At 36.4% G+C, this 10678-nt stretch overlaps 1 pseudogene; it reads right to left on the bottom strand.

Moving 5' to 3' along the window:
• Window positions 1-4745: 4745 nt before the first annotated feature.
• Window positions 4746-5188, bottom strand: LOC122752743 (annotated as a pseudogene).
• Window positions 5189-10678: the final 5490 nt, after the last annotated feature.

The raw sequence follows: 10678 nt of genomic DNA, 5'->3' as shown, positions 1-10678 counted from the left end.
ATTTTTAAAAGACAAAAGAAGAGGAAAAAAATCAGTAAAACTGACGAATACATTGAAAACATCATGAAAATATGTTCAAGATTCCATACCTGTGGACCTCTCATCTTTATAAAAAGAGTTGAGGAGGTGTCTTCTCATGCCTCTTCTCTGGGATCATTTTTTTTCTTGGTAACTTCGCAACCCTCAATTGTTTTAGGGTTGTTCTTTCCATTTCCATTGTTGTAGTCATTGTGTTGCCTACTTTAGTACACATCAGTTCATATGAATCTTTAGATGTTTCTTCATCTTTTCTATTGACAGACTAATGTTCTATTACTCCGTATGTTTGGTAACATGAGTACATAAATTTCTTCATCCATATCCCAATCAGTGGACATCTACTTTGTTGCTAGTTCTTAGCTACCATAAAAAGTGGTACTAAAACTATTTTATCAATGACCCACTTGGGATTTTTAGATAGTAGTATAATCTCTGGGTCAAAATGTATAGGCATTTTAGTCATGTTTGTGCATAATTCCAAATTGCTTTCTAAAATGGTTGTACCTCTACCCATAACACATTCTCCAACCCCTTCAATATTTGAGTATTCCCATCTTTTGTCATTTCCCCCAATTTGCTAAGTGGGAGGTTAAAAAAAAAAACAATCAACCTCAAGCTTGTTTTGATTTTTGCTTCTCTATTAGTGATTTGGAACATTCTTTCATACGAGTGTTAAAAATATACAACAATTCTTTTGAGAACAGTTTACTTTTATCCTTTGACTGTTTATCTATTGGGAAATGGCATAGTAGATGGTGAGCTGGTTTCAAAACTAGGAAGACATGGGTTCAATTCCTAACTCTACAATACATTGTCTGTGTGACCCTAGGTTGTTATTTAACCTCAGTGCTCTAGGCATATCTATAAAATTTATAAATTACATATAAGGTATGCTAACTTGCATCAGCAGAGCAAATTATCTTACTCAGGAACTCCCTATACTAAAGAAATAACAGGTTTATTCCTGAGATTTAGTTGTCTATATATATTGGATTCCAAATTTGAATCAGAGAAATTTAATACAGATTATACCCCCCCCTCCATTGGACTACTTCCCTTCTTATTCTAGATTGCCTTTATATTTATAAGAAAATGTTTATTTACAACTTGTGCTTGTATAGATTTTCAATTTCATGTAATAATTAAATTATCTAATTTATCTTTTGTAATTGCCTCTATCCCTTGTTTGGTTAAGAATATGTCTATTGCAAAAAGTATGCATCTACTATACTAAGAATACACTTATTATAGCTCAAAAGGATGTGCTTTTCTTTTTTATGGTATTTTTAATTTTTATGGTACGATTTCTATTTAGATCATGCATTCATTCTGGATATATTGTAGAATATGGTATAAAATGTTAGCCTTAGCCAAATTTCTGCCCTGTCACTTTTGAGTTTTTCTAAACTTTTTTTCTTTGATCATATAGAGAGTTCTTTCTTAAGTAATTTATACTTTCAGGTTTATCAAACACTGGCTTCTTGAATTCTATTACTTCTTATTTTCCTTATCTAGTCAGTTTCATTGGTACATTTCTAAATTTTCAAACTAATACTCAATGGTTTTGAAGACTACCACTTTTGAATATATTCTGAATCCATAACACTTTTAAGTTTACAAAACAATCTCAACAACAAACCTGTAAGTTAGATGGTGTGGTTATCAATGTCCCTGCTTTATAGATAAAGTAACTGTAGTCAATGAGGTTAGGTGACTTTATCAAGATCAAAGAGATAATAAGTGCTAGACTCCAAGGCTGTTTCCTCTAGGCCCCATTGCCTCTATTCTGTTAACAAAGGTATAAGCCTTAAGAAAAGGGAATTTCTGAACTGGCACCTTATTTCTAGAACTGTACATTGTCTGAATATTTTGTAATTAATGGCCAAAATGGGAAGATAATTTCAGGACTCTTCTTGCAACTATTTAGGGTACTTGGGATAAACTATGGGGAAACTGTGTAAATACTAGGGAAATACACAAACAGGTCATGGTGGAACTATGTAGACCTGAGTTTACATAGTTACTGAACATATAATGTTTATTGCTTTTTTCCTTTTTTTTGAATGACACATTTCTTCTACATATCCAAAATAAGATACCCAAGCCAGCCCTACCAACATGCATGTATTCATCTTTGTTCCTCTGTCAGATAAATATTTTCAAATTACACTTTACAAATCCTTACATTAAGTCAGAATTATTTTTTTGGAATTGTTAGCTAGATTTGAAGGAAAAAATCAAAACATTTTCTTTTAGAAAAGATGAATAACAAGAAATAAAAACCTTTAAAAATATGACTAGACATGCCTTAATGGTCAATTAATGCTCACCTCAGGTGCACTGAACACTTTTGTTTTTAACTAACTGAGGTGTCTTATAATTGATTTCTCAAACATGCCTTATTGTGTTTGACTTCCTGCAGGTTTTATATATTTGAATGAGAAATCTTCACATTGTTTTGTATTCCCATTTTTAATCTGCTTTCTACTTTGGGTTTGGGGCCTCTTGCCGCCCCCCCCCCCAATCTTATTCTTCATGATGCTGCCAAAGTGATTTTTAAAAGCACGTCAACGCCATACTTAATAAATATTGTGGCTCTCTATTTCTTATAGCATAAAATAAAATAAAAACTCTGTTTAGCTTTTACTGTCATTTACCACCTGGCCCCAAACTATCTCTCTATTCTCATTATACATTACTCCTTTCCATGATCTGTGATCCAGCTAAGCAGACATTTATTCCTCACACAGGATGCTACATCATCCATTTCTATGTCTTTCCTTTAGTCATCTCTGATGACTAGAATACACTTCCTATTCACCTCTACCTCACAGATCCCTCTCTTCATTTAAGATAGCTCAAGTACCACCTTCTACACTAAGCCTTTTCTGATCCCTCTAATTACTAGTGCTCTTCCTCCCAGAACAATTTGCATTTTATCACTATTCTTTAAATTTATTTATCCATTAATTCATTTTTTTTTTTGGTGAGGCAAAGTGACTTGCCCAGGATCACACAGCTAGTAAGTGTTAAATTTCTGAGGTCGGATTTGAACTCAGGTCTTCCTGACTCCAGGGCTGATACTCTATCCACTGCACCACCTAGCTGCTCCCAGTCATTCATTTTTTAATATGCATTCTTCATGTAACCCATATGGAAGGAATAGCAATGACATTTTCTTCCCTCACCCTCTGACTCTCTCTAGGCTCTTTCTTCCTGGACTGTGTCTCTATCCCACATTTACCCACGGAAACAAGTAAGGGTGATTCCTCAAAGGGAGTAGCCATGTGGCTACAACTCATTTCTCATTTATACAGATCAGTCACAATAGCAATATTTACTATATGAGAAGGCAAAACCAATTGTAATCATAACATAATATTTACTAATATAAGAGATCAGTCTGGCCCCCACTGCCTGGTAGCAGGTATGTTGCAATTTACCTCTCTTTCTAGGATTCTCCGGCCCAAACATTTGATGGCCTTCTGATTATTAATATCAAGTAAGGGTAGCTAGGTGGCTCAGTGGATAAAGCACCAGCCCTGGATTCAGGAGGACCTGAGTTCAAATCCACCCTCAGACACTTGACACTTACTAGCTCTGTGACCCCGGGCAAGTCACTTAACCCTCATTGCCCTGCAAAACAAAACAAAACAAAATATCAAGTAAAACATAAAACAGGGATAAGAATGTTCACAAAAGGCATTTTCTACTGTCTTGGAGAAAACTCAACACAGAATCCCAGTTGAAGATGGGTTCATTCTATTTGGTGGGGATCTCCACAGTGTTCTATTTGTATCTAGCACTGTGCTGATTGAATCTAATCCTGGTAACACTGAAGAGCCTGCCAAGTGAAAATAGTGGATAGAGTCCTGCATTTGAAGTTTGAAAGATCTCTTTTCAAATCCTACCATAGATACTTACCAGGTGGGTGAATATGGGCAAAGCACTTAAACTCTCTGGGACTCATTATCATTATTCGTAAAATGTGGTGGTTTGACCTGATAACTTTCAAGTCCCTTCCAGCTCTAAATATATGATTCTAAGGAGATTTTTGCTGTTTACATTAAAAAAAGATTTGATTTAGTAGGGCAAGATCTGTCATTAGAAGTTATTCACCAACACATTCCATGCACTTGATAAATTTTGTTGTTTGATTGACTCGGGTTATTTATGGAAGAACATGGGCAAGCCACATATGATGAGATGTAGATGGATTATGACTGTACTTTTTGACATATCTTCAATTATGAGCTCATGAGGATCCATTGATCTAAATTCTTCTTTGAAAAAAATTTTACTTCCTCCACAATCAACCCTACCAACTTCTCCCTTTCATCTCTCTTCATTCCTCTACCCAACCATAAAAAAGATCACATAAATTCTAAATGTATTTGATTACTTTGAGCTTTCTGTAACTCAATATAAGACCCCAATAATTATTTTTCACCAAAGATATTTATACAATCTTCTTCATCAAAATAATTATTCCTTTCTTTCTTTCTATATATATATATATATATATATGTACATATACATACATACATAAAATATTTTTATTACTCCACAGAATTTGGGTTTCCCTCCATCCTGGGGAAGAGAAGGGGAAAATCCTCCATTTCCCTGAAATCCTATTCTTAGTTAGGGACTGCTCTGTGAATTGTCTCTCTCCAAGAGTATTTCCTTCAGTCAGGGTACCTGGCCTCTCATATGAAGGTCTGGGCGATAGCAAGCACTTTGGAATACTTTTTGGAATACTTGTCTTCCAGCCGTCGGAGACTCGTTGGAATTGGTACCTTGATGCGGGGTTCTCATTGTCCTCAGTGAGGACTGTGTTGTTTGAATCAAACCTTGGTGTCATTTGGGGCCCAGGCATTTGGTGCCCCACAATGAGGGCCTTCTTCTTCTGCCCCTTGATGGCCAGGAGGATACGGTCTCCCATCTTGCCCACTCCAGACTTATTGTAGACATGGATGCATCGAGGGGGGCGGTGGTATGCAGTGTTCCCTAGGGCACTATTGTCTATCACATGAACTCTTGTCATCTTCTGTATTGCTCCAAGGGCCTCTGTGGTGCTGAAATAGCGTTGGCGGAGAGCTCTGCTGACAGGGTTTAGAAGGTACCCCCAAGAGCCTGTAGAGAAAGTCATAGGGATTCTGGGATGAAATCTGCCGCGTTGGAAGAAAACTGGGGTCCCAGAGGTTAAACGCATGCCCTGCCCCGCCCCCACCAGCTCCTGCACCACATCTCCACAGTCTCAGGCTTTCTTAAAACTGGAAATAAGATCCCAACAATTTTTCCCCCTCTTTCATATTGTCACTTTAAACAAAGTTGGGAGTGATGCTAAAAGGGAAGACATGGATCTTACTGACAGCAAACAAGGAAATATTCTTTTGAGATAGTGATCTAGAATTGCTTATTGATACTTTAAACATTTGATGATGATGATGTTGCAGGAAAATAAATTAGGAGGCTTCATATAAGATAAATCTTATTTGATGAAAAAAATAGTAAATTTTGTCAGTTTGGACTATTTTGACTTGAGCCTAAAATCTAACACAGCTTAAGGAATCTTCTTCCCTCAGAAGTTTTATTTTTCTTATAACAAAATTTCCAAAATTTAAAAAAGACAAAACCTATGAGGGAGATTTATAATTTATTTGAGAGGAGTTGGTTTTTAAAATACCATCATATTTATGTATTCTCTGCCATCTGGCTAGGATATTCAAAGCATTGCCTTATGATCACTTCTGAGTTGAAAATTCTGCAGCCAAATTTCAGATAATATTGTGTTCTGTCTCTCTGATAGAGAGCTAGGATTAATAGTAAACATAAATTTTTAATGAACCACAGAGGAACTTTATAATTAAATTTTTTTTTTTAGTGAGGCAATTGGGGTTAAGTGACTTGCCCAGGGTCACACAGCTAGTAAGTGTTAAGTGTCTGAGGCCGGATTTGAACTCAGGTACTCCTGACTCCAGGGCTGGTGCTCTATCCACTCTGCCACCTTGCTGCCCCACTTTATAATTAATTTTAAGGAAAAGGAAGCCATTATTTATAGAACTTGAAGAACAGAGAAAGGTAACAATATTTAAAATGCTTTCATCAGCATAAAAACAGGAATATCTATCTTTGATGAAAATACTACCACTGTGAATTTTCCATTGTCTAGCTCATAACACAATGTCTATCAAGTATATCAATGATATTTCAGGATTCATAATACTCTTTTTTTTTGAGACAGACTGCCAGCAACTTAATTAGTATGGCCAAGGTTATCTTTCTATTTTTTGACTATTTCATTAGCCAGGTTTAGATATTTTCTGTAAGCAAGTTAGGCCATGACTCATGATGTTAGTTCATGTTTTTTGAAATCTCCAGAATTTGCTCCATCTTCAAGATTCTCCTTCATCTTGGAAAACTGTAAGATTTACCTTATGAGACCTAACATCTTTGAGTGTCATGGTATTGGTTGAAACCATACAAATTTGAGGGAATCTGGGGATGCCGCCTCTAGTAGATGTCTGTGTGGTTTAAAGCCAGTATTAGCATGATAAAAGGTCAAGCTTTGCCTGCTCAAAATCTGAAGGATTAGAGAGAGAAAATACTATCTGGAATAGAAGCATGTTCCAAATTATAATTATTGTAAATCATCAGAACCAACAAGATTTGAGGCCCAGGATAAGATAGCACAGGCTTAATCTTGAGTTAGGCAACAAGGTCATTCGAGCATGAAAATTAATTCTTTCAATTTGCTGAATGAAACATTGTCATTTTCCATTTGTGTACAACTGGCCCAACCCTTACTCTTTCTCAGAATTTGTCTTAGCTGCATAGCTCCTGCAACCATGCCTTTCTTATATCTCTGGTGTCCACTATTTCTTTCTCTCCATTATGGCATACGCTACTCTCCAGTAGGAGGCCTCAATTTTTTTTTTTTTTTTTTGCGGGGCAATGGGGGTTAAGTGACTTACCCAGGGTCACACAGCTAGTAAGTATCAAGTGTCAGAGGCCAGATTTGAACTCCTCCAGACTCCAGGGCCGGTGCTCTATCCACTGTGCCACTTAGCTGACCCCAAGAGTTTAGGCTTTTAAAGATTTATTAGAGTAAAGACAACCCATGGGATCCCATAACACCAGAAAAGTCTATCTACTTTCCTCTCTATTTTTCTGTCAGCCTTTTCTCTGTCTCCCACCAAGCCAAAGTCCTGAATGAAAAGAGTCCCTCTCTTTTTCTTCGTCTGCAGCCAGGTGCCAGTTCCCGAATGAAAAGAGAGAGATCCAGCGAGCCAGCCGTAGCTTCCTAATTTCTGTCTCCTTCCCCAAAAGGGGAGGTCCTTCAAGCTGATTGGTTGAGAGTGGTCTCCTGTTGATGTAGTCCACAGCCTCTGAGAACAACACCCCTCCCAGGTGTGGTCTCTATTTAATCATTCTTAAGTAGATTCTCAGTGAGTTTCTTAGTCTCACCCAATTCAATCAATTCTAAATCAATCTTCAGGTGGGGCCCCTGGGCAGCTGCCAAATCCCATTATTTTATCACACCAGCCTTGGGCAATCTGCTCAAAGAATTTATTCCCACCTAACCAGTGTGGAGAAGGTTGGGTGTGATCTGATCACAATTGAGGAGAAAGTTAATTCAATCTTCAGACTGAGCTTTTGAAATGAGGATTTTAGAAAAAGGGGGAACTCTGGATCTTCCCAAATCATTGGTTATTAATCATCATTTCCCTCAAGATAGAATAAAGTGGAAATAATCTCAGGCAAAAGGCACTAACATTAAGGGGAATCAGGAAAGGCTTTATGAACTTAACAGAAGCCAGGATACAGAAATGATGAGAGAGAGAGAATGCTAGGCATGGGAGACAGACAACTAGTGAAACTGTGCAGTAGAGGGTTAGTGTCTTATGAAATAAACAGTAAGGAGGACAGTGTCAGTGGATATGTAGAGTAGAATAAAGTATAAGAAAAAAAATAAAGTATAAGAATACTGGAAAATTTGGAGATCAGGTCATAAAGGGTTTTAAAAGCCAAAAAGCCAATTTTATATTTTATCCATGAAGAAATGGAGAGCCACTGGAGTTTATTGAATAGAGTTGATTGTTAAATTTCCAATGTTATCATTTATTGATACTTCCAACATTTGTTTTATCTGAAAATCTGATAAACATTTCATCTATGGCTTTATCCAAATAATTGAATTAAAAATATCCCAAATAGCCAAAGACCTGGCAAAAATCCTTGGGATCACTGAACTGAAGACTTCCTTCCTAGGTGATATTGAACACTCACTGGATCCTTCTACTATATGGTGACTCTCCTCTTTTCTTTGCTCTTTTATATGTTATTCACAGAGGTACAAAAATAAGTTTTGCTCTAATCCCTCTTGACCTAGTACCTTGAACTGAGAAAAGGCATCTAGATGTTTTCTTAGTAGCCTACTTTATAATTGTTTTTATCTTTTATTAGTTTTTTGTGTTATGTCAGATGAGAAAAAGGAACTAAAATGAACAGTTGATTGATCAGTTCTGTTTTCTCTCCCTCTTCTGTTATCACTGACCCACTCATCCCAAGCCTTATTTGAGCCTCCTCTTTCCACAAATAAAACCTTAAAAGGAACAAAAAACAATGGGCTAAAACAACAGCAAAATCCTAACCCTTTTCTTTACTCTTACTTTTTTTTTTCAAATCTCTAATCACATTATGAGAGCAATCTTTAATCTATTCTAATGATTCATGTTATGTTATAGAGTTGTAGTCTTCTTTCATTACTTGCCTTTGCTTCCAACTTTTTTATACGTCTTTGAAAAATCCAAATTAGTGGGGCTTGCTCATGCACTTTTGGTACAGTTATTGGCCAGCTCTTTTGGAAAGCAATTTGGGATTAGGCAAAGTAAATGGCTAAGCTTATGCTTTGTTAGTTATAGAAAGAAAATGACATATCCTTTGACTCATAGATACTACTTCTAGGCTTATAACTCAAGGATGTTAATTGCATAAAACAAAGGCCTATATATAGCTACAGATACACACATATACACATACATATATACACATTGGTATATATGTATATCATATGTATATATGTGTGTGTTTGGGCTTTTTGTCCTCATGCTTGACAAACTCACTTATACTGGCATTATATTTTTGTAATTTAACTAAGATTAAAAGTATTTAGAGGAAATCAACCCTTGAGGGAAGAAAAGCTCTTGTTAATGACAACTGTGTTGAATTTTGTCTCTTGAAAACTCTAGGTGTCTTAAACACTATTTTTCTCATATGTTATAGCTATGTTCTATGGTTTCTAAGTTACTTAGTTTTCTTCTACATTATTTTTTATTTCATAGTCCCTTTGATTAAATTTACAAGATTCTGGGCAAATACATTTTATCAGTCTTTGTTGGGTGACTATCATTTAGGAACCTGTCATTCCTGTATTTTAAGTCATGGTTCAAAAATCCAAATCTTAATTGCAGACAGACTCTTACTAGCTATGTAACCCTTTTTCAAGTCACTTAACCTATCTAACCTTCAATTTACAGATCCTTAAAATGGGGATTAACAATATCACCTTTTAAATAATAATACTAGTATTTATATACTGCTTCAAGTTTTGCAGAGTGCTTTACAAATGTTATCTTATTTTGACCTCACAACAACCTAGGCAGGTAGGTGCTATTATTGTCCTCATTTTGCCTATGAGGAAATTTAACCAGATAGGGGTTAAGGGAATTTCCCAGAGTCACACAGTTAGTAAGTATCTGAGGCCAGATTTGAAATCATGTCTTCCTGATTCTAACTGCAGTGCTCTAGTTGTTATGCCACCTATTTTCCTTCTTTATAGTATTCTGAAGATCAAATTAAATAATGTGTGAAATTTTTTGTAGGTCTTAAATATTAGCTACTGCTGTTATTGCTGTTGCTGCCAACCATTAAGTACTATAGTGCTTAAGTGCCTTGTTGTTGCTAACAACCATTCACTTCCAAAATCTCCCTTTTTTCCTCTGAAGCACTTTCCTCAATCACCATCTTGGCTTCCCTGCTGCAAGAGAACTTTCTGATGCTTTAGTGCCCGACCAGTGCCTTTTTTCTGAGATTATTTTCCTTTTATACCATAGAAATGTTCTATTCTGGCCAGAAACTCTAATTGTCTCCCCCTCCCAGATTGATATTTTTGTGATGGTAAATTGAACCACTCCTACCCAGCTCTCAGTCATTGAATAGGCATGGCCTCAGACAATCTGAGACCTTGGAAAGACTTTAATTTAGAAAGACCAAGGTCACCCACTGCATCCTGGGCCATCACCAGTGATCTTGACCTTCATCTTGCTACCAGACTTAGATGACTGTGAAGAAGAGAATGAGGCTGATGACTTTGCACAGCTTTGCCTCACTCACATACATTTCTCATATAAATCCATAGATTACCCTTGTGATATCCATTGGTCCTCTTCACGAATGAAGGATGAACAACAACAACCTTAATTGACAGCACTGATGTAAATACTACCTGTGCCCCAAAGTTTTTAGTATTCTTTCTAGATTCCTTTTGGTTCTCAAATATTCTTTCCTGCATCAATTACTCCAAGTGGACAGTACTCATCTGGGTTGACATCTTTTGGGAGATTCTCTTTTATGCCTT

This window comes from Dromiciops gliroides, chromosome 4 (assembly GCF_019393635.1).
Source record: "Dromiciops gliroides isolate mDroGli1 chromosome 4, mDroGli1.pri, whole genome shotgun sequence".
Taxonomy (NCBI): Eukaryota; Metazoa; Chordata; class Mammalia; order Microbiotheria; family Microbiotheriidae; genus Dromiciops; species Dromiciops gliroides.
This window is presented reverse-complemented; position numbering and strand designations above follow the sequence as displayed.